The 25904-nt window shown below is 37.5% G+C and overlaps 1 long non-coding RNA gene across 1 annotated transcript; it reads right to left on the bottom strand.

The window, feature by feature from the left end:
* Nucleotides 1–293: 293 nt before the first annotated feature.
* LOC123862472 (uncharacterized) lies at nucleotides 294–12773 on the bottom strand. Its single transcript, XR_006795230.3, has 3 exons — nucleotides 12405–12773; nucleotides 1574–1673; nucleotides 294–1142 (listed from the first exon to the last, which is right to left on the bottom strand). It is a non-coding gene; the product is annotated as an uncharacterized LOC123862472 (long non-coding RNA).
* Between the last annotated feature and the right edge of the window lie 13131 nt (nucleotides 12774–25904).

Genomic DNA, 25904 nt, shown 5'->3' on the forward strand with positions numbered 1-25904 from the left:
TGTTATGGGTCTCTCTGGGCTGGGATGAGCTGTGACATACAGTGGGGTGGTCTCTAATGGAGACTATTTCCAATCATTCTGGAAACTCCTCCCAAAGGTTGGGAGGAGGACTTTTTGACCCTACAAGGTGTGTACTGGAACTATCCCAGCAACCTTTCTTCCATGGAGTTGTGGGGATGGGAGGCTTGTACCCATGATGCAAATGTATTTCAATGAGTGTAGGGGTTACCTCAGGGCAGAGGTGGAAGAGGAGAGCCCTGTCTGCTCCCGTAGCTTTTTGGTCTGTCAGCCCCAAGGTCTTAGAAGCCACAAAGTCAGGATGTTGTACTCCTGGGCTTTCAATGTGTAGCTTTTTATTCACCATCCTTGACTACAGCTAAGGTCTCTATCATCCCCCTTCAAGGACTTGGGACTCTACGTCAGGGCATTCCTTCCACTGCTCAGGTCTAGCTTCTACCTAATGCCACCTTCTCTTTTAAGTGGCTATGGACATTTTAGTTTCCAGGATAACTTAAATAAGATAAAGACCAGTGTGTCATTCAGAAACGTGATGAATTGTAATAATCACATATTTTACACCATATGGAGAAAGGAGCACTGTCTAGTTCATTGCAGGTGCAAAAGGCAGACTTCCCAGAAGAATATACGGAAATTTTGGCTTTCCAGTCAGGTGGGAATAAACGTGACAAGATTTGCTCTCTGATGTAAACAACTGGAAAATTAAGCAAAATATATAAAACAACTGTTTTCAGACACTGGACCACAGGCAGCACAGAACTGATTCCTGAGAGAAGGAAACCAAATCAGCTTTTCTGCTTAGAATCACCTCCTGGAGTTTGATGGAGAGCAAAGGAGCCCAAACAGACAGATCTTGGTGTTTTTATTGCATTGTAGAGATGGAGGTCAGAACACTGGGTAGCTAGAATTGTGGATGGGTACAAGAGGGAAGAGAACTACATTGTGACAAAGCTTCAGAAATCTGCACCAGGGACCTTGGAACCTGCTATTGAATACTTAGCTACACATGCATAAAGTGAAAATCTATAAACCAGACAAAGAATTCTCAGGGAGAACAATATCCAGAGTTCAAATGAATTCCAATCAGCCAGAGTGGGGCATTCAGTAGTAGGGTAAAGCTTGGCCTATAAAAAAAAAAACACAGTAGACTATTAATAATAATGCTTTAAATGGTGGAATTAATCTTTAAGTAACTTTAAAGCCTGCCAAAACATTTTTAACACTCTTTGTAAGAAGTAAGAGCCAATAGTAAGAGCCTAAAAAAGTAGGAGCCTGAATAATATAAACTTTATAGTGTCTAACGTACAAACAAAAAATTACTAACCATGAAAAATAAAGGACAATTTGACCAAGAATCAGGTGAAAAATCAGTCAATAGAAATAGACCAAAGATATGACAGAAATAAAAAATTATCAGAAAAAGTCTTTAAAACTACTTTTATGAATATGTTCACTATGTTTAAGAGTTAAACAAAGAATATGAATATAATTTGAAGGCAAAGGAAAGATATCAGAAGGTTCCAAGTGGAAATTTTAACCATGAAAAATAAAATACCTGAAGTAAAAAATTCAGTGGATGGGAATAACGGCCAATTAGATTAATGTACAAATAAAGATCAATGAACTTGAAGACACTGTAATTGAAACAATACAACCTGAAAAACAGAGGAAAGATTAAGCAATGAATCAATGAATACAGCTTTGGTGACCAATAAGATAATGCCAAGTGGTCTAGCATATGTATATATGGAATCCCAGAAGGATAGGGTAAAGAAATAACACCCCAAAATTTTCTAAATGCAATGAAAACTAAATCTACAGATATATGGCATTCACGGGACCCTAAGGAGGATATACTGACATAAACACACAAACACATGCACATACACACATACATGTACACACCCAACCAGACCAAGACACGTCATAAATACATTCCTGAAAACCATGATAATGAAATTTTACACCTGTCAGAGGAAGAAAGACATGGCACATACAGAGGAATGAAGAAAACTACTACAGACATCTCAGAAGAAATAGGATAAACCAAGAGAAAATGAAAAACCACCTTAAAAGTGGTGGAAAATTATTCACCAAATTAGCATTCAAAATCTAGCGAAAATATCTTTAAACATGAAGGCATAATAAAGACATATTCAGACAAATAAAAGCTGAGAGAAGTTTGTTGCCAGTTGTCCTGGATGTTAAAAGATGAGAAGGAAGTTTTTCAGGCTCAAGGAAAATGATTCCAGATGGGAACTTGGATCTAAAAACAGGAATAAAAGGTACCAGAATGACAAATATGTGGCAAATGCGTAAGGCTTTTTAATCTCATGTTCAACTTTATTTAAAAGTTATTGATTTTTTAAAGCCAAAATGAAAACAAAAGGTAGGTTTTATAAATGTAGTACTAAAATGCTTCACAACACTTGTACAAGTAATGGGGAGTAGGGGGTGGAGATAGACTGTTGTGAGGGGCCCCTGTGTTCTCTGTGAAGTAGCATTATGTTATTAAAGTAGACCGAGGTAAGTTAAAGATACACATTACAAGACCTGGAGCAATTTGTGTGTTAGAAGAAGCACACAAATAAAAACAAAACCGGGATGTATCTAATAGACCAACAAAGGACAAATGCTCTCAGTCATTCTCTCCGTGGTATCAATTCTTCAGATGACCTGAGCTTTCTCCCTCTGCCACTGGCTTAAGTAATAGAAAAATCCCCTGTGGGTTAAGACTCAGTGTGATAAGAAGTGAGACGGGCCATGGCTTTTAGATTGAAAATCCATGATGTTTTAGACACTAAAGCATTTGGCAATAGAAATTTCCATTAAGGATCAGCCTAACAAAGTAAGTGAAATCTGTTTTTCTACTTTGTTATTAATAGTATAGAGAAACTGTTGCAACAAAATAATTAAAAAAAAAAAAAACCCACACCACAATAATACTTCTCATTGTACTCCTTCCTATCTACCCCCCAAAGCCCCCACATAACTCCTCTCATGGCCTTTCAGCCCCTTCACCCAGAAACTGGGTGCTTTATGCTGTCATTAATGTAGTAGGCATCTACTCATTGAACAAAGTTTTTGAGCTTCCACTGTTTACCATACGGGATTTTTATAGGGAGTTCTTTTCCCTTTTTTGTAATGTATTCACTTTCCACTGATTCTTCAAGCTCAATTTCAAATGTATTCTTCTCTTTTCCCTGGTCACAAGAATCCTTCCCCCAAAAAACTTCTCCTGAAGTCCATAATCTGTTGTGCCTTTCTCACAGCACCTCACTATCTACCCTGTATGATAATAGCCTGTTTGCATGTCTCCACCTTACTCATCGGGTTGTACATTGCCCATATTTGTACTTGCTTCTTTCCCCAGGACAGAGCCCTGCACACAAGGGAGACTTTATAAATATAGCAGGGCGGGGGTGGGGTGGGAGACAGGCTTTTGAGGTTATTTGAGCCATCATTTTGCCTTTTGGTTATCTGGAAGGCAAAAATGTCAGAGGATCAAGAAAAAAAAAGTCTTTTGACCGGGTCATTTGCAAATGTAAAGATAAAGATCTATTTTTACTTTTGATGATAAAACCTCATGTAAAAAACTCAAGCTCAATATGTATCCACTTATGTAGAACAAACAGAAGCCAAAATGAACGATGTTAGGGAATTGAAGGGTTTGAACTCTCTCTTAGAGAGCTCAGATAGTCCAAAGTAAAATTGCTAGAGGAAGTCATGGGAAGTGAGCAGGCACTGTGAAATCAAGTGTATTACTCAGAGAGGTAGATCAGGAAATTCCAGTTTTATCTTGGTCTGGTCTGGTGAATGGAGAGGATTTAAAAACCTAAGACACTGCAAATTGCCCACTTTGTGTCACATGGGTTGGAGAAGTAAAAGAAAAGGAAAAAGAAAAAAAAAAAAGCCCATTTTGAAGATAGAATGAAGTAGTCATGACCAAGGGAAGCAACAGTAAGAGAAAGAGTATTCCTCAAGATGGTTTCCTATTCCCTAGTCCCAGTACTCCAAGACAGTTGGCTGAATGTCTGCCCCATGACTCATAAATCATAAATGGAATTTTTTTAATTTTTAAATTTTTTGTTTTGAAATAATTTAAGACTCACAAGAAGTTGCAAAATAGTACAGAATTTCCTCATACCCTCACCAGGCTGTACCTTCCCAAAGGTAGCATCTTACATAACTACAATACATTATCAAAATCAGAAAACTGACATTGGTACAATATTGTTAACTACAAACCTGATTCATTTCTATCTACACTCATTTTGTATTTACTTATAATATTATGACATTTTATCTCACATATAGATGCACTGAATCATGTAACCTCCACCACAATCAGGACATAAAACTGTTCCATCACCACAAAGAAACTCCCTCATGCTACCCCTTGATAGTCAGACCCTCCCCCCAACTCTAACCTAGCAACCACTGACTTGTTCTCCATCCCTATAGTTGTACTATATGGGTACTATATGTACTATATGTACTATTATGTAAATAGAATTATAAGGTATGAAATCTTTTGAGATTGCTTTTTTCACTCAGCATAATGTTCCTGAGATCTATCCAAGTTCTTGCACGTCTATTATTCCTTTTTGTTGCTGTGTAGTATCCCATTATATGAATGTATCAGTTTGTTTATTCACACACTGAAGGACATCTGGTTGTTCACATCTTTTGGCTATTATAAATAATGCTGCAATGAACATGAATGTGAATGTATGAACACAAGTTTTAATTTCTCTTGGATAAATACTGAGAAGTGCTCTTATTGAGTTCTTTGGCATATATGAAATCTTGAAATTTTAAAATGCATCTTTCCTTTAATTTTCCTACTCTCAAGTTGTTTCCTTTTTACAAACCAAGTTTCTGGAATAACCCTATGTCTGTATTCCCCACCAGAATAGGAGTCTTCTAAGACAGGGGTTCTGTCTTAATCATGATCCCATACCCAGTGATTGTGTTCACCACAGAGTAGACATGAAATGATGTGGCTTGGTTTTTCTCTCAAAATATCCAAGGCTGCTTGGAGTAATTTCTGATGGATCACTCACTCATATTTACAAAGAAGTCAATGACTTACCTTTACAAATAAATTATAAAGTGTGGGAGCCTATGTATCATTCTGAGTAGCAATTATCTGGGACTAGAATTCCATGCTTCAAAAGAAGCCCCCTCTGCTCATCATAATCACCATCCTGATTTTCTCTTTAATCTGTCTATACCTATCACGGGTAGCCACCAGGTACCCTACCTTGGGGGTGGTTCGTTGATTTTTAACTTTTTTATTGCAGAAAGCAAGGCCTTATGACAAAATCTCAAGGGAAGTAGAGAATATGCTGTATTAGAGAAGAACAGGGAGGACATTTAAGACATGGAGGGCAGGGTAAGCACAAAGGAAAACAATCTTAACAGGAATAAAAAGGTTTACAGAGAACTTGACTCCTAAAACAAAACAAATTTAATGAATTATTTTAATAATAAAGGCAACTAGTGATTTAATCTTTCTTTTGACTTTTCAATTGGCTGAAAGATACATTTTTCAGAAAACACAAAGCATACCCATTGCTTTTGCTACTGACAATGCTCCCTTGACATCCTACCTTCTTTGCCAAATCAGAAATTATATAGACAGGCATCCCTATTCCCATTTTTTAAGTTGAGCACGAGTATTTGGGTGTTTGCATAGCAAAAGTTTATCATACCTGATGCTTGATGTGCTATCTATCATACGGCAATCAGCAAAGGTTATGGGCATCAGGGGGCCCTGCCGTGGCTGTCTTAGCACCAGGAAGAAGCTTCATACATGAGCCAGATGAGATAGTCTTGGAAATGTTGACAACTTGGTAGCAGTTAAAATGCCAGTGTCCTCCATTCATCATCCCTGTGAAGGGACTTGGGAAATAAGGTGGGTGGAGGAATCCAGGGAAAGGACAGAATGGGTAGGGAAAGTGCTTGGAATCAGCACTTTGTTATCCTTTCATAGAAGAAAATGCTGCTCTTTTTTCTCTCTTTTTCTCTGAAACCGCATGTCACATTTCAGTGATTTTTCACTTGAAATGGGTATTAGGGAAGTGATGCTATTGTCAAAAAGTCATACAAAGGCAGTTTCAACTAGATTAAATGGAAAGCAAACAAAAAAACTGAAAGTGAACTCAAATCTTTTTATTTATGAAAGTGATAATTTTCTATGTGTGAGTTGAGTTGATCCAGAGATAGAAAACCAAAGACTTAAATTTCAGCCGAAATAAGAGTCTTGTTCCCTCATACTTGGGGGGATTACTCATTCAACAATCCTCCCAGTTTAGGCATGGTGTTAGAAAAGACTAGTTTCAGCTACAAGAGATAAAGATGCTCAAATAACAGCAGCTTCAAAAGTATTGCTCTCAGATATAAATGAACTCTAGAGATAAACATTTCAGAGCTTGTCTTGTAACTCTGTGATTATTAGAGACCCAGACTCCTTATATTTTATTGTTCTACCATCTTCAACATGAGGTTTTCACCCTATGGTTCGAGATGACTTCCTAAGTGCCGTGAGGTCCACAAGTCAGCAGGAGGATGGAGAAAAATCTGTGAAAGTTCTCAGCCTCAATTTTTAGGAACATTTCCTAAAAGCTGCACATGACACTTCTATTTATATCTCAGTGGAGAGAGATTAGTTACTTGGTCATATCTAGCTTCAAAGAAGGCTGGGAAATGTAGTTTCTATTTCAAATGGTCAAATACCCAGCTAACATTCAAAGGTTCTATTATTAAAGAAAGGGGAGAATGAATCTTGAGAAATCAATAGCAATTTCTGTCACAGATTCTACACAATAGATATTTGTTATTTATGGCTGCCTCGAATCCTTTGAACCTGTTGTCTGGGGTTTTTTTTGGGGGGGGTTGTTTATTTATTTGTTATTTGTTTTTTGTAGTTTTCATCACTGCAAATCCCTAGTGAGAGCAGTTGAGAGGCCAGAAATGAAGCTGGAGAAAGGCCAGTGGACCAGTCATGGAGGGCCTCATTCATTCCATCAAAGAGTTTGGATTTATAGGGATTGGATATAGGTTTATCTGGAACTTAGATACAATAGATGATAGAGAGACAGCCATATACATATATATATATATATATATATATATATATATATATATATATATATATATATATATATGCTTTTGATTACCAACTATGCATGGAGGCTGGAACAAAACTAAAATTGACATCCATTGCTCTTTAGGATTTTATAATTTTGTAGAGAAAATATATCCATAAAATCTAATGCAGAGTTATAAAAGGTTATAGTCCCCTCTAATTTACAGAGAACTTCTACATCAATGATTGAGTAAATGATTAAAGCAAAAAAATGGAGTCTGAAGAGGAAAGGATATCTTGGGGAAATGAATAGTTTGTTTTGACTGATAGGAAATAGTGGGAAAAGCCCAACAAAATAAATTGAGAGTAGATTGAGAAATAAATTGAGTATATATTCCCTGTTTCTGAACATTTAGAAATAAATATAAGACCTAAGTATTCCTGTATACATACATTGAGGTTTGTTTTCACTTACTAAGTTTTTACTAAACCAGATACTCTTATCAGATACCAGGAATTCTAAACCTCAAAAGATTCACCGGGCCCCAGACATGTAAATATCATTGGTGATTCATAATCAGCTCCACAAGGTCAACTACGGAAGGTCATAGAAAACTCTGACCTGACTGTTCTGACCATTCCACTGGCCCCCACATAGTGACTTGGGATATTTACAGTCTGTCTCTAAAAATGTCCACTGTTTCTATAATCTATCACTGTGTACCAAAGCACTCCAAGAGTTAGTAGCAATATCAGTTTATTATTGCGCAAGATTCTCTGCGTACTTCTGATTGACAGTGGTGTCAGCTGGGGAGCTAAGAAGGGTAGACGGTCCAAAATGATTTCAATTATGTTGTTCGGAAGTGGTACTGATTGCTGACAGGGAACACACGTGGTGCCACAAGCCAGGAGCCTCAAGCCTCTCCTTGGGGCTGTTTTAACTTCCTCACAGAGTAGGAGTGAGGATCTAAGGAGTGTTCCAAGTGGCAAAGGTGGAAACTATAACATGTTTTAAGTACCAGCCTCAGAAGTTACACAGCATATCTATTCTATTCTCTTTTTCAAAAAAGATCACAGGATCATGCTAAATTTAAGGAAAGGGGAAATACACTCCAGAGCTTGATAAGGGAGCCACAAGATTATATTGCAAAGATATGTGGGATAGCAGATACTGTTGCGATCATCTTTGCAAAGACAGTCTACCACTATCTTTTCTCTATAACAATTCATATTCCTCTCACATGGAAAGTATTCTCACCCTACTATACCCAGATTTATCCCATTTTAACACCAGGTTCAGACTCAGGGTCAAAGATTTTTTTTTTTTTTTTAAAGATTTTATTTATTTATTTGACAGAGAGAGAGATAGCGAGAGCAGGAACACAGCAGGGGGAGTGGAAGAGGGAGAAGCAGGCTTCCCGCAGAGCAGGGAGCCCGATGCGGGGCTCGATCCCAGGACCCTGGGACCATGACCTGAGCCGAAGGCAGACGCTTAACGACTGAGCCACCCAGGCGCCCCTCAGGGTCAAAGATTTTTTTCATCTTGGTTTCAGAAACCTCTGAACTATCTACCCCAATCCTATTCCCAACAGTGAGAAGATGGAGCTAGGATCACCATAATACACATTCTAATTCATAAAGTAGGAATATGTTATACTTAGCAGTCACTGTTTATGGAAATTCTGATACCCAGCCAGACACATGTTGCTTATCCTTCCTGCTTCAGCATTGGGCAATGTACATTGATTAGGACCCAGTTCTGCTCCCTCTGAGTGATTCCCCTTGGTTTTTGGCTCCACCTTCTAAATTCTAGGCTTTTCCCACTGAATCATCCTTTCTTTTCCACAGAAATAGCCCACACTTGTAGTTGAGAAGTTTTGTCATTCTGCTCTTGACCAAAGAATGTTGGGGCCCAGATGCCTTGATTAATTTTTAACTATCTCAGTCCCTTTTAGTCTAAATAAGCAGAGCTTCCTTCTGGTATTTCTCTTAGAAACTTTGTAGGTTTCCTATGACTCTTACTAGAGTGAGCATCCTTGGATGGCAGCCACACACACTTTGGGGGGTTAACATCTGCAAACCAAAGCTATATTTACTCTTAAAGATAGGGCCCTTCCAACCTTGGGGTGAGGGTTGGTTGTGGAACACTGTCCCTAAAATTTTTGCAAGCTCTTTTTTCCACCTGAAGCATCTATTAAGCACACCCTTAAAATTTTTAGAAGCTTTTCTTTTTAATCTAACTGAGAGTGTAAGAGACATGGGCTTTAATTTTTATGAGGTCTTAATAATCTTACAGACACATCCTTGACTTAGCTTTGACCTGAGACCACATTATACTAGCATCACCCTGGGTTTGATTTTTTTCCCAGAATCATTTCTTACTTTGCCAACTTTTTGCCATCTGGAGAGGCTTGGAATGAGAAACAGTTTTATTTTCTAACCTTGGAACTTTTGGATTAGAAAATTTCCTCTAAATTTTGCTTGAAATCCAAATTGTTTCTTTGGGTCTTCTTTCTCTTTCATCATTCCATTATCAGCAGTTAAAAGAAGACAACTGACACTTTCAACATTATTCCTGGAAATTACTTTGGCAAATCCACAAGTTCATTAATTACGTTTTCTATCATTCATGTTACAGTAGGTGACAGGGCTGCCAAATCTTCCATTACTACCTAAGACTGGTCACCTTTCCTTCAGTCCCCAATATTAATTTCCTCATTGCCTTTTCAGCCTCTACTGAGTCTCCTTACTCCTGTTCATTCCTCCCCACAGTCCAATCTCAAAATCAATACCATATGTTCTAGGTTTTATATTACAGTTGTACCCTATCTCTGTACTTCTCCAAAACTTAGTTACTTAAAACATGAACACTCTGTCAATTGACTATGTGGTTTTTCTGTTTCCTATGGTGTTGATTGGAGTGCCAGGGTGAATGGGAAGTCCAAAATGACACCACTTGCATGGCTGGAAGCTGGTGCTGGCTGCTGATTGATAGCTCATCTAGTGGTGTTAGCTGGGGGTCTTGGTTATCCTCAACATGAGCCCCTCCACGTAGCTGTTTGGGCTTCCTGACATATAGTTACATTTAATTTATTTCTTATGTTAGCCTTGTGATGTAGATATTATCATTTTCAATCATTCAGCAAATAGCATCAATGATTAGCAGCTGTATGCCAGGAGCCATGGTTGGTTTATGAGAATAAAAAGTCAAGCAAGACACATTTCTTGCCCTAGAGGAGTTTATATCTAGTGGAGGAGTTAATCAATGATTATAATGCAAATCATATATGGTGAAACAGAAGTTCAAAAAGGTTAACTATATGGCTTTTCATCTAAAAGCTGACTCAAGATATGAACCTAGATCTGTCTGATTTCAAAACTATGTTTTCTCTGCCGCAGTATTTAGAAAGTTAATAGAAGTGTCCAGACCAATAGTAATGAAGATTCAGAAGTTAGAAATGAAAGCAATGCAATAATAGAATAATAGAATGAAATAAATGCAAAATATTGCCAGGTAGAATAGACAGGACTTGATGACTGTTTACATGAGGTAGATAAGGCCAACAGAAGAATCAAAGGTGAGCCCTATGGGACTGATGCTGGGAAATCAGAAGGAAGGATTGGTAGTTAAAAATGATTCCATTTGTTTTATCTATGTTTAGTTTGAAGGACTGACCAAACATGCAGATGTTATACAGCAAGCAGGATAAAGACAGAGAACCTGTACTCATTTATTCAAACTTTTTTGAGCACCAACTATATGTCAGGTACTGGGTAGGTGAATAAGAAACCGTATCTCTAACTTCAATGATCTAATAGTCAAGGTGCAGAGACAGTCTTCCAGGCAGATGATTGCACTTTGATATGACCAGAGCCACAGTAAAAGTAAATACACCAGTAGGTGCAAAGGAACAAAGAAGAAAGTAAAGATGACACTAGGGGAATTAATTATACATGGATGGCCATTACACCAGGGTATGGATGCAGTTGCTAAGGGGTAAAAAAAAAAAAAGGAAGAAAATGGCCAAGGACACTTATTCAGATGGGGATTCAAAGAAGTAGATAGGAAGAATGCCTGAGAAGTAGGAAGAGAACCATCCACTGAAGCCAAGGGAAGAGAATATTTCACAAAGTCACCCTAATCTTGGAAGAGTCAGAGGCAACTCAGTGGAATGAGATGTGGTCAGGAGCTTTAATATGCAATTGATGTAGGGCAGTCAAAGAGGATTAAGGCCAAGAAGAGAATTCTTTATTGGGATTGAATTCAGTTCTTTCTGTCCGTCTATACGGAAGTCAGATAAGCTATGATAATTCAGTCTTTCAAAGACATTAAAATGACTTCCAGATAAACAAGTCTATTGGTTATATAGCTGTATCATAATGACTCATATCCCAGAAAGGGATAAATGAACTATAAGCTGAATGAGAAAGAAACACTTAGCTGAGATAATTAAGTTAGCTAGGCTTAATTGAGGGTTCAGAAGCTCTAAGATTTGGAATGGAAATGGTAGAGGATAAGCTTATTCTCAAATATGGAAGAATAATTTCAGGTTAAAAGCTGAAAAGGCCTAAGCATTTAGTATCTGAGCTGTCCCATTTCAACTTCTTGCTCTGTCTGAAGAAAATGTCATTGTAAAAGCAGAAACAGCTATTTGGAAAAAAAAACAGGACAACTCTTCATTTTTAAATTTTCTATTCCCTATAAGAAACTTATAACCAAAACATAAAAGTATTTATAACAGGATGTTGAAATGGGGTTTTCCTATCTCAGTTTCAACTAAGACCCCAAAGAATAAGAACAAAAAATAGGTGCCAAATACCCCCATGATCTAAAATGAGAAGCCAGGTCATATACTCATGACTTGCAAAAGAAGTATTCTGGAAATTTGTTTTGGCAGCCTTTAGCATAATGACTGCCTCAAGGATATTTAGAAGGTTGGAGAGGCCAAGAAAGAGGACTATTTTTAGAGGGAGTTTTTTTGGAGTTACTGGAATGCTATGGAATTCACTACTGATTCTGACTCAAACACACATACTTCACCACCATGAGGGACAAGAGAGGTGTTCTGACCCCTTACCTCAAGCCAAGTAAGTGGATATGAAGGAAACTACTCGGAGTTTCACCTTTGTCTCTAAAAGCCTGTGGAATACATAGACTAATACCATATCTATTTCAAGAACAGTCCAAATGTGGGAAATGTTGGAGGCTGCCCTGGTAAAGAGCAGCATGCAACCACATGTTTCCCAGTGATTAATTGCAGGGCTCAAATTGGAACCCAGCATGGATACTCACCCAAGAGGGCTTCCTAGAGGGAAGATAGGGCTCCCAACAGAATAGACTGCTGGATGTCCACGGTCCAAGGAGAAATTATAAGCAGACACCTAGAAAAGAAACATTGCCTTAACCTCAGAAATGTATCTGGAGGTTCCCAGTGGGGAAATCTTTGAGAAACACATGAAAGCTCCTCAAGAGATTATGAGTCAGCTTTGGATGTCTGCCAAGCTCAGAAAGCAACAAAGTGAGATCATGACTGTGTGACATTACTAGTAATGTTAAACCTTTCCTGCCTCCTGCCCCTAATATATCTTCTTCCTCCCACTCTTCCCCTTCCTCACCCCCTCTCAAGCGGCTGCTCTCAAGTTGGATGAGTCAGAGACAACTTATTGTAGTAAGGTGAAATAAAAACTTTAACCTCAAATAAAGCTTTGAGTCTTGATTATTACCGTGGACTGGCCATATTAATTCTGAAATGAGATTGTCATTGCATTTAGAAATAAAAGAGATTTTTTTTTTCTTTTGCTATCTGAGGGCCATAGCACCTGCCTAAGGTTTTACTGAAGGCTTGGGGAAGAAATAGTCTACACAGATGTTTTAATGGGCAGTGTTTTATTTTGCCTTCTTTTCACACTCGAAGGAGCCTCAGTTGTTTGTTGTAATGATTACACCTAGATGGTGTTCTTTGGAGTAGAGTAGAGCATAATGACTAAACGTGCCACTTGTGGAGTAAGACTTAGATTCAAATGTCAGCTGTGTGAACTGGGGCAACTGACCTGGTCATTGCAAGCTTTCTCTCCTGGAGCATGGGCATAATAATTATCCTACATTATAGGATTGATGTGAGGACTAAATGAATTTATGTAGGTAAATCACTTAAGTACTTTGCCTACCATAGTTTATACTCTATAAATAGTAGCTATTGTTATGAATTATTTACCACAGATGCAATTAACTGCTTTTTCCTGTTCTCAAGAGCATATTGGTTGATGTTTGTCTGTACAGACTATTCCTAATTTCCCCGTTAAGCTTAACCTTTTAGATGTAGATTTCTAGCCCCTCTCTGAAGTAAAAGTTTGCAGTCCTTCCAAGCAGCTCAGCAACACTGTAGGACGGGGAATTGAAAGTATAACCAATTAAAAAACTGCAGGCATGGGGCTCCTGGGTGGCTCAGTCGGTTAAGTGGCTGCCTTCGGCTCAGGTCATGATCCCTGGGTCCTGGGATCGAGCCCCATGTCCGGCTCCCTGCTCAGTGGAGAGCCTGCTTCTCCCTCTCTCTCTGCCTGCTGCTCTGCCTGCTTGTGCTTTCTCTCTCTGTGTCAAATAAATAAATAAAATCTTAAAAAAAAAAAAAATTGCAGGCAGAACTTGAGCAAGTGGAAAGTGATTACTTTGGCATCTTCCCAGTTCCCTGCAGAGCAAAAAATCCTCTGTACCCTTGCTAGGAATGGCCTAGGATTTGGGAAGACTTCTGGGCCATCAGAGTGATTTTCCGCCACTTTTTTGAAAATCATTTCACTGAAATTCAAGTTGCATGGGGCGCATGGTATTTTGATATTTTCAAATATTTCAGCATATTTTATAAGGATGGTTGTCAGATTTCTTCCTTATGGGGGGGGGGAAGTGTCAACATAAATTAAGCTAAACATTCTTGAAAATTGAAAGGAACCCATCTTAAAGAACATTAGGTACTCAATCTTAGATGTTTCCTCTTTCCTCCAAAATCTTAAAAGAGCCCATTAAAAACATGCTTGGATAGGTAGGGCTACTCAACCATAACCACAACCACAACAAAGAAAGAAAAAAGAAAAAATGAAAATTGGAGTAGTATAGAAAAAGGGAGTGGTATGGAAACATAACAGCTGTTGTTTCTGTCTAGCTGTATTGGGGCATTATCGTGCTACAGGATTTTATAACTAAAGAAGGCTTAGGGGTTGTCTACAATCCCCTGCTCTCCCCACATCCCATCCTAACTCTTTTAACTGATGCTCCTTAGCTTCTGCAATGACTTGTTTGAGTTCCTGAGTAATTATTTTATTTTAGTTAATGTTTCATTTTAGAGATATAATACATTTACATGGCTCAAAATTTTAAAGGCCCAAGAGGGTATACAGTAAAATGTTTCCATCTTATTCTGGGCAACAATTGGATCTTTCCAAAGGGAACTGATGTTATCATTTTAATATGTATCATTTCAGAGCACAGAATTGGAACCATGAATGTGTGTGTGCACACATGTATCCTCTTCTATTACACAAGTTGCAGTTCATTACATAATAGGTTTTGTACTTTGATTTTTAATCTAAAAATTTATTTTAGATATTCTTCCATATCCATAAAGAGCTTTCTCATGTTTATAGCTGCATAGTTTTCCTTTGTACACATGCACCATAATTTATTTATCTAGTTTCCTATTTATGGACATTTAGATTATTTCCAGTATTTTGGTATCTCAAATAATGCTGTGATGAGTTATTTTACATAAAGGTGCTTCATGTGTGTATGAGAATATCTGTAGACGAAATCCTAAAAGTAAAATTACGGAGTAAATGGATATGTGTGTTTGTAATTTGGAAGTGTTCCTACAAAGGTAATGGACATGTGCATACTCATGTCACATGCTATGGAAGAAAATTAGGCTTATTGGGAAAGCTCACAGGTGGTAGGGCCAGCAGGATGCAAGGGTTCACTGTCCTCCTGACATCCTGAGGAGACACAGGCTGGGCTGGGCACAGCTGGGTGCACCAGGGAAAGTGTTCCATGGAAATGACCCTGTCCTCATTATGCTCTTTGTATTTCTAGGGTGATCTGGCAGAGAATACCTCCTTAATTCTGTAACAAGTGAGGCCTCCTGGCCTGGGAAATGCCCTTGTAGGATCAGAACTAAGTTAGAGTCTTTACATCTCAATGCTGCTGATATTAACCAGAGGTCTGGTGCTAGTCCAATGATCTAACTCCATCCTGGTAAATTAGCTCATTGTGAAGCTACCAGAAGGAAAAACAAAAACAAAAACAAAAAACTACCTCTGGAGGTAGAGAGCTGTGAGGTGTACCCAGAAGTCAGAAAAATGCCCTCCCTTCCTCTAGTCAGAGTTAATTCATTCTCCATAGAGATTATGGTAATTTACACTCACACCAATGAATGATAGTGACTATTTCCTCATATCCCCTTCTTCAGGACATGATCACAGTTTTTGATCTTTGATAATATGCTGGTGAAAAGTGTAGGCTCAGTATAGTTTAAGTTTACATTTCTTTTATTATTATCTAGACTAAGCATCTTTTTATGTTTTAGAATAGCTCATTTTCCTCTTTTGTGATATGCCTGTTCATATCCTTTTCTGTTTTTATTTTGGATTATTGGTCTTTTTCTTATTGGTTTGTAGGAGATTTTTATCTATTATATCCATTAAGGAATTAATGCTTTGTCTGTAACATGGATTGCATTCCCAGTTTATTATCTGATTTTTGATTTTGCTTATGGTGGATTTTATCTCAGAGAAATTCAATTTTTCGTGTAGCTGAATTTATCACTTTTTGTTTGGGGCTTTTGTGCCTTATGTTATATAGAAAGGCCTTCCCTACTCTGAGATTATTTAAAAAACAAAACAAACAAAACTTGTCCTGTGGTTTCTTTTAGAACTTTTATATAATACTTATGTCCCTTCTTTTTAAAAACATTTGAATCTTTAATCCATCTAATTGTCTCTAATTGTTTAAGTTGAGGACATATGGTATACATCTGTATATAATTTTTGTATCTACAGAATTAGGAGGAGTTGTATAAAGGTGTAGCACTAAAGCTTGTTTACCTTTTCTTTTCAAGGACGATTTCTTCATTATACTTTAGTATTCTAACCACTCAGTCAGTGGGTTTGCCTTGTTTTCCTACAACTGTGAACTTTCTAAGGATCTCAAGCTCCCACAGACCTAGAACTCCTAATTAGATAGATGCTGCTAGACTTCTATGAAACCTATATAGACATTTTTCCAGATTTTTTATTGTTTTCTGTTTATCTAAGATTTAGCCATTCTTGTTGCATTTTAATCAGTATTACACGACTTTACCTGAGTTGTTTATAAAACATTTTTAAAAAGATTTATGCCCAAGAGGAATTGTGTGTGTGTGTGTGTGTGTGTGTGTGTGATTTGACAAACTGATTAAAGTTTTTACAAGGAAAAACAAAAGATCAGGGACGGGCAAGACATTTTAGAAGAACAATATGGGGGACTCATCTTTCTAGAGTTCAATAATTTTTATAAAACTAAGTCAGTGTAGTACTGTTACAGAGGTAGACCCACGAATGAAATAGTACAAAACCCAGAATCAAATCCACACATATATAGAAACTTAATTTATGATGGAGCTATTATTGAAGAATAATGAAAATTGGCTTGAAGTGGCAGGAGTTTCAATACAAATTGAGACAACTGATTATACATATAGAAAAAATGAAATTGGATGTGTACTTCCTCTTATAAGCAAAATATAAATTCTCAGTTCATTTAAAGATTGAAAGGTGAATGTCAAAGCTAAAATATACGGTAGATAAAGCTGAGAATAACTTCTTCATGGCTTTAGGGTGGAAAAGAATCTCTTAAACAGAAACAAAAAGTGTGAATCATGAAGGAAGCAATTAATAAATTTAACTATATAAAATTAAGAACTTAAGTCATTTAAAAAGTGGAAATAAGACAATTAGCAAGAGAAATTTTGAAGCATATGATTGGCAAGGGATTAAAATCTAGGCTGTATAAAGAATTCCTACAAATTGAAAAACAAATGAGCCAATAAATAAATAAATAAATAAAACAAATTGAAAAGGCACTTTATAGAAGGAGAAACATGAGTGGCCAACAAACATGAAGAGAAGAAAACTTCACTGGTAATGATGAGAGTGAAGATTCAAACCACAATGGTTTCCACTTGAACCAACTGGCAAAAGTTAAAGTGTCTAACAAATTTTATAAGGATATGAATCAAATGAAACTGTATCTATGTTAGAACCCTATCTATACCATATAAACTTAAATGATATACGGTTCAGAGATAGAAAAAAAAATTTTTTTTTAAGGTAAGAAAACAATAGACATGATGCAGGTGGTGGTTATCTCTCTTGAGTCAGGGGATGGGAGTGATATCAGAGGGAGTTACCAGAGAACTTCAAATATTATAGTAATGTTCTATTTCCTTAACAGGGTGGTGGGTACACTGGCATTTACTGCATTGTTATTTTTTTATACTCTGCATGTATCAGCTTCCTAGGGCTGCCGTACCGTAACAAAGTACCACAAACTGGGTAGCTTAAAATAATAGAAATCTATTATCTCACAGTCCTGGAGCCTAGAAATCTGAAACCAAATGCTGTTGGGTACAAAGAGCACAGAAATATACCACACAGACCCTTACTGATTATTGCCCTTGTTCATTCTGGGGTGCTATAGCAAGCAGAATATATTCAGTCCCAAAACATGATCTCTTCCCCTTTCTCCAGCTGACACTAGGGAAAATTCCTTCCTTGCCCCTTCTGAGCTTCTAGTGGCTTTTGGCATTCCTTGGCTTATGGCAGCACAACTCCAATCTCTGCCTTCACCTTCACGTAGCTGTCTTCCCTGGGTATCCTTCTGTCCTTTCCTCTTCTTGTAAAGACACCTTTGATTTAGGTGCTATTACCCTATCAGGGCTATTACTCTATTTAAGGCTCACACTAATCCAATATGACCTCATCTTAACTAAAGACATCTGCAATAACTCTATTTCCAAATAAAGTCAGGTTAGGGTTCTGCGGTTCTGAGTGGAAATGAATTTTGGAAGGACACTATTCAGCTCACGATACTGCAAACATTTTATTGTCATTCGTTTGTATCTACTCATATTTAACTTTACAAAAAGAATGCATTATAGATCTCGGTGACATGTCAGTAGGGACCATTTCCAGCTTGATGTGTAAATGCTGTTGGGTACAAAGAGGACACAAATATATCACAACAGATCATTCCTGATTGTTGACCTGGTTCATTCTGGTGTGCTATGCAAGTAGGACATATTCAGCCCCAAAACAGGCCATCTCCCCGTTTCCCTCTTTCCTCCTCTTGCTTGCTGTGAATATGGATGATTTTAAATGGTTGATTTCATCATGCATTCTCTAGTTTGCCACTAGCCTGTATAGCATAGTACAGGAGTTCTCAAAGTGTGTTCCAAGGACCAGCAGCGCCAGCATCACCTGGGAACTTGTTATAAATGCAAATTTTCAGGTTTCACCCCAGACCCATTGAACCAGAAACTCCAAAAGTGAGGACCAGAAATCCGTGTTTCCACAAGCTCTCTTGATAATGCTAATGAATGCTCCATGTGAGAAGCATTGGAATAGTGGAGAGAGCACATACTCTGGAGTCAGAACACTAAGGCTTGAGTCCTAAAAATTTTGTCACTTTTTAGCTATCTTACCCTGACCAATTACTTAACTTCTTTGTTTTCTATAAGAGAAGAAATGTGGTTCCCTATTGTGCGGATAATAGCACATTTCTAAAATGGTTCTTATGAGGATGAAATTAGTTAATCCATGTAGAATTCTTAGAACAGAGCTTAGCACACAAGTACTATATAAATTTTGCCTAATTAAATGTTTGCTACTGTGGGAAGGAAAGGAAAGGAGATCTGCTTGCTTCATTGATGTGCATCAGTGTCCCAGCTCTTAAAGACAATCGAATTAGCAATGCTGGTCTAAAATTTCTTCAAGGTACTTTGCCCTCTTTTGGAAATTAAAACATTTTTTATTTCTTAACCTCCGACCTGGCATTTTCATCATTTCTCCAAGTAGAGGTAAGCTGGTGGTTCTATAATTGCATCTGCAAGTTCTGTACGCTGACATGTAAATCAATTGAGTAAAGGGTACTTCTCCTGGGCCTGGAAATTAAAGTTAATTTAGACCATGAGGAATTCTCTTACCAAATACTCGCCCACTCCAGGTTTCACTTTTCTCCTACTGATACTTGTTTCTCTCTGATTTGAATATCCTTCTCCTTAACAGGGAATACAAAAGAAAAAAAAAGTTCTTCCTTTATTATAATCAGGTCATTTAAATTTTCCCTAATGATGGACCTCTTACTTCATTGACCTTCTTATAAGTGATATTTATGTAAATGCATTTAGCCATTTATTCAACAAATATTTATTGCATACTTACCATATGCAAGCAATGATTTGTATGTTAGGAAGACAGCAGTGAAGAGAATACACAAAAAATCTCTGTCCTCATGAATCTTATCTCTGTAGTATATAGACAATATAAATAAATATATTAATAAATAAAATTATTTATTGGGTCAAAAATAAATGCTATGGGAAAAACATGTTAAGGTAAGGGAGATTGATAGTGTCAGGGGGTAGAATTTTAAATAAGGTGTTCAGGATTGCCTAGTTTTTTTTTATTGACTTACTATTTTATTTCATTATTGTTTCTTCTCTTAGAAGAGTGAGACTTGCTTCCTTGGCCTTGAGAATTCTAGATTTGTTCCATCTAGGTTTCAGTGAAGGTGGTTTCCAGGATCTGGTCCAGATCAACTAGTTCTTTATAGGACTATATATTTGTATCCCAGGGCTACTGTAACAAATTACCACAAACTGGGCAGCTTAAAGCAATAGAAATTTATTCTCAGACAGTTCTGAAGACTAGAGTCCAGAATCAAGGAGCTGATAGGGTTTGTTCCTTCTGGAGATTCTGAGAAAGAATCTGCTCCATCCAGTGGCTGCCAGCAATCCTCGACATTCCTTAACTTGTGGGCTCATCACACAAATCTCTGCCCCCATTTTCCCATCATCTTCTCTGGGTCTGTGTGTCTTCTCCTCTTCTTATAAGGCATTTGTTATAGGACTGAGAGTCCACCTGGATAATCCTGGATGATCTCATTTAGAGACCCTTAATTATTTACATCTGCAAAGATCCTTTTTCCAAATAAGGTCACATTCACAGATTTCAGGTGAACCGATCTTTTAGGGGGGGCCACCATTCAGCCCAGTAGATGAGATTGGAGAGTTTAATTATTGTGGTGATAGTTCCCTGCCTGCAATAGTAGATGCTGTAGTCAATAGTTGCCGCCAATTTAAGGACAAAATTAAATTCAAAATTAGGACTTTCCATCATAAAATTTAGGCCAGTTCAACACCAACCTGTGATTCGACTCATCCACTAAATGCTAGTCCAAAAGCTGTTACTTATCTGTGAAAAAATAAGAACAGAAATTGAGGGTAAGCCTTTAGAAACTTCTTTAGCAATTTGATAATGTCTGTTGAAGCTAATAATAAAAAATGGGGGCTTATGTTTCATGTTTCTTTTTTTTATTTTATAAGTGTTCATGTTTCTTTAGTAAAACCTATTTTCTGGTAATTAATTGTTACTGTATTTTTACAAATTTTGGCTGGTGATTAATTAAAAAATACATGCATTATTTGAGAAGCTCTGGTAGAGGCTATGGTCACTAACACAATTTATAGAAAGCAATATCTTTCCATAATTATGTCTGTCCACGGACTGAAAACATTTCAGTGCCAGGAATGGAGGGGATATGTGTTGCGGATGATGTGCCTTATATCACAAATAACAATATCTAATTGTTCCCTTGGGGTATCTCAGAATCTAGCTTTAATTTTGTTACTATTTGGTACCCACTCATCCAAGGCTGGTGCAGTAAACCTCTATGGGTCAGGAGAATTGAATCAAGCTCTGGCTCACAAGTTGCCATCCTCATGGTTGTAGACAGCTCTCTTTGCCCTTCTAGTCAAGTTTTCTCACCTGTAAAATATATTTCTTTTTGCTTTGACATCCCACTGAGCACCACTACCACCACGATCAAAAATAAAGTGTAAGACAAAACAGGGACTATCTCACCTAGGGATTAGCTGGAGAAATGGACACTGTTTTTCACAAAAGTTCTCATACATACAGCAAAGTTGAACAAAGTTTTCACTTGAAAAGTTCTAGAACCAGTTCCAATGTGGGAAGTGGAGAAGTCCTCACACATTCAAACAAGCAATGCTCCAACACCAGCTGGCTGTCTTATGATTCAGCCCAATTTTGACACTCTCTTCCCAGAGGAAGCACCACATCCCACAAAGTGAATGGCTCAGCCCTACAGGACTGGCCTCTGCTTCAGATGCCAATCACAAGCCCAGGTTGTTGCCTGTGCTTCTGATTGACCAGCTGCAGAATGGAGGTTCCTACACCCCCTTCCTTGGACTGTAGAAGCCAGTCACAAGTCTAGGCTGTTACCAGTACTTCTGACCGACTTTCTGTCAGAGGTTCCCATAACCACCTTCTCAAGTTGGATTAATTTGCTGGAGTGGCTCACAGAGCTCAGGAAACCCATTTAGTCAATAGATTATCAATTTACTACAAAGGATGTTAAAGGGCCAGATGAAGAGCTATATTAAGTGGGGTCCCAAACAAAGCTGCTTCTCCTCATGGAGTTTGGGCCTTGGCACCATAGCACATGAAAGGGTTCTGGTTCCCCAACCTGGAAGCTCTCCAAACCCCCTCTTTTTGGGTTTTTATGGAGGCTTCATTACATAGGCATGATTAATTAAATCATTGGCCATGAGTGACTGATTCAATCTCAAGACCCTCTCCCCTCTCAGGAAACCAGGGAGTGGAACTGAAAGTTCCTACCCTGTATTCAAGGTTGGATCCCCTATCAACCAGCCTCCATCCTTAGGTGCTCTCCAAAAGTCACCTCATTATCATAAACTCAGTTGTGGAGAAACAGGGCTCATTATAAATAACAAGACACATCTTTCACCTTTATGGTTCTGAAGGGATTTCAGGAACTGAGCACAAGAGACCAAATATTATAATAATAGGTGCTCCCATTGCTCTTATCATTCAGGAAATTCCAAGGGTTTAGGGAGCCATAAGCCAGGAGCTGTGGACCAGACCAAATACATATGAAAAATGTAACTTAGTGATGTAAATGCCCAAATACATATCTTTTATAAATCACAATATTGCATCAGTGAATACCGTATAACCACAACCTAGATTTTACTATTACCATTTTCTTGTACATGTTTATCACCTGTCTAGTTCTCTCTGTAATTACGAATCCAAACATTTTCCCCTTTTAAGTTGGATTTTTTTTTTCTACATTTCCAAGGGAATGGCAGACATCAGTGCACTTCCACTTAAATACTTGAACAAGCTTATCATTAACCAGAGCTCAATATTGGAACACTTTTCTTTTGATATAAAATTTATACATGAAGAAATGAACAAATCTTAAGGGTATTTTCGCTGAGATTTGACAAATGCATACTTTTATGTAATCCAAACCCTACCAAGGTTTTCAACATTTCCATCAATCCTGAGACAACCTAGTCATGATTTTTCTACCCTAGATTAGATTTTTCTATTTTAGAACTTCATACACATGAAATGTTATGAAATGTTCTTTTTTTATGTAAGGCTTTTTTTTACTCAGCATGATGGTTCTGAGATTCATCTATGGTGTTGCCTATATTAGCCTTCCACTTTGCTGAGTAGTATTCCATTTTATGACCATTGGTGAGTATACCACAATTTTGTATTCATTCTTCTATTGATGGACACCTCAACTTTTTCCAGGTTTGGGCTACTATGAATAAAATTCCCATGAACATTTTTATATAAATCTGTCTGTGAACAAATGTTCTTATTTTTCTTGATTAATTTGTGGTTCTATGTTTATGTCTGTGGTCTCTTTTGAATTAATTTTTGTGTATGGTAGAGATTCATTCTTTACATTTGGATATCTAGTTTCTCAGCACTAATTTTTGAAGAGACTACCCTTTCCCCTCCTTTCTCCATTGAATTATCCTGGTATCTTGTTTAAAATTTAATTGACCATATACATGTGTTTCTTTCTGGGTTTTCTATTCTGTTCCATTGATTTATATGACTATTCTTATGCCAATACCACATTGTCTTGATAACTATAACTTTATGGTAAGTCCTATACCTTTGTTCTTATTTCAAAGTGTTCTTTTTACTTTTCTAGATCCTCTACCTTTCTGTATAAATGTTATAATCAGATGATCAATTTCTGCCAAAAAGAACCTCTTGGGATTCTGATTGGAATTGCAGTCAATCAATCTATAGGTACATTTGCGGAGAAACAATGTCTTTATTTTTTTTATTTTTTTAAAGATTTTATTTATTTATTTGACAGAGAGAGAGAGACAGCTAGAGCGGGAACACAAGCAGGGGGAGTGGGAGAGGGAAAAGCAGGCTTCCCGCCAGGCAGGGAGCCCGATGCGGGGCTCGATCCCAGGACCCCGGGATCATGACCTGAGCCGAAGGGCAGACGCTGAACGACTGAGCCACCCAGGCGCCCCTGTCTTTATTGAGTTTCCATTTTGCAATTAAGGTCATTCAGTGATTATTAAATCTCTAATATTGTGTTTTTCAATTCTAGAGTTTTCATTTGGTTCTTTTCTTGAAGTTTTATTTTCACTCCTTTTTTTCATTCACTATGAGCATACTGCTCTTTATTTTATTGAGCACAGCTTTAAGGAATGTTTTAAAATGCTTGTCAGCTACTTCTAATATCTATGTCAATCAACTTGGGGTTATATAGTCACACTTTCTGGTATCTTCTTATGCCAAGTAGTTTTGGATTGTATCCCGTACTTTATGCAAGTTACATTGTAGATGCTCTGGATTTATGTTCCTCTAAAATGAGTTGATAGTTTTGTTTGTTTTGTTTTTACAGGCTACAAACTTTGTTAGATTGTAAAGGCTGTCCTTTGGATGCCAATTCAAATTTAGTTCAGTTCTTTTATTCTTGATTTTCTTGGAGTCTGGCTTATACATACATTGTTCAGGTGCCAGTGAGATCTGCAGGCAAAGTTTATACACAGAATGGACAGCTCCTCCTCTCTGGTGTTCTTCTTTCTGGGATTTCCCCCACCCTTTCGCTTTTTAGAGGTTGTCACTCTCCAATTCTGTCCTCTGGTTTTTAAGCCAGAAAGACTGTGGGTTTTCTGTTAGACTTTCACCTTCCCTAAGCTAAAAACTGGCAAAAAGGAAAAAGAAGACGCAGGAAGAGGAGAAGGAGGAGAAAGAAGAGGAGGAGGAGATGAAAAAGAAGGAGGAGGTGGAGGAGTACAGGGTTGAAATATATTCAGCACCTTTTTACTTTTCCCAAGTGTCAGCTCCCCTTCAGAATCAGTTTATGTTAATTCTCTAGTGCTTTCAGTACTTCGTTGTGTTTTGTCCAGAGTTTATGGTTGCTATCTGTGGGAGCTCACATTAGGTAGGAGCCTGCATGGCCTTACCAGAAGCAGTGAAAAACAGAACATTTAAAAATGCTTATAATTAGAGCCTATTGATAAAGACAGGGCGCATTTCTCTTAAAGACAGAATGCTCAGGAAACACTTTAATGGTCCTTTTGCTTATATAAGTATTAAGCCCAGGGCTAGAAGGGATAAGAGGTATTACGAACAAATGGGCGCACAAATTGATGTGCATAATAAAATATAGGAACATACGGGATCATAGTTCCCTGGGGATGAGTGGGGTGGTTCTGAAATAAAGTATAGGGAAGAAAGGTGATGCCAGAGAACCAGCAGAACTTGGCTGGAGTCAGGGTTCTAAGAGATGAAACAGCTAAGAAAATAAAAGAACCTCCCATGTAGAAGAAATTTCATCAGGACTGTCTGATATGCAAGTTTAAGTTGAATCTCTGTTCTTGTTTTAAGCCTTCTCTTTATCCCAAACTGATAGTATATCCTACTAATTGTAAAAGAAAAAAATGGGAGCATATTCTCCTCTTCACCTGATTACTTTCCTGTATTGATTACATACTACTTCTCTAGCAGGTATATTATTTGAAAAAATCATCACTAAATTAACTTGAGGACAACAGGCTCCTAGAAAGATTAATGATATATAATTTACCTTTATGAAAGAAGCAAGCATCCAATAAATTAGAAAATGCATACCATCACCCAAGTAAATTGTTAAATATCCCAAGTGCTTACCTTATTGAGTATTTGACAAATGGATTTCACATTCATTCAATTACATCAGTGCTATTTTCATGTCACTTGCTCTATTGTTTGCATAACTGTATGTCTTTTCACTAACAATGTTATGTGTACTTAACTCCATTCACTCTGTGTCAGGAAGGGACACTCAGCAAGGATAATCATGTGTCATAGGTACTACTACTCAGATTCCGAGATTTCACTGAGAATCTTATTCTGTCTATATGGGATGCCAAAAGTTTAAATATTTTTATACAAGAGATTCCTTTATTACTTTCTACACAACCCATGATTCTACATTCAGAAATATATTTTTTCAAAGCAACCATTTTCTTTCTCATTTAAGTAAGAAAAAAATGGAGTAATTGACCAGCAGAATTTCTGCTCTGGTAAGAACAACAACTGGGTTGAAAGAATTTCATCTAAACACCAAATCTCTGTGTTTTGGTTACTCTAGTAGTGTTTTCATAGCTAAGTACACAGTATTTGTTTTATTTTA

Source organism: Mirounga angustirostris, unplaced genomic scaffold (assembly GCF_029215605.1).
Source record: "Mirounga angustirostris isolate CCGP_5_RB_7025 unplaced genomic scaffold, mMirAng1.0.hap1 SCAF_9, whole genome shotgun sequence".
NCBI lineage: Eukaryota > Metazoa > Chordata > Mammalia > Carnivora > Phocidae > Mirounga > Mirounga angustirostris.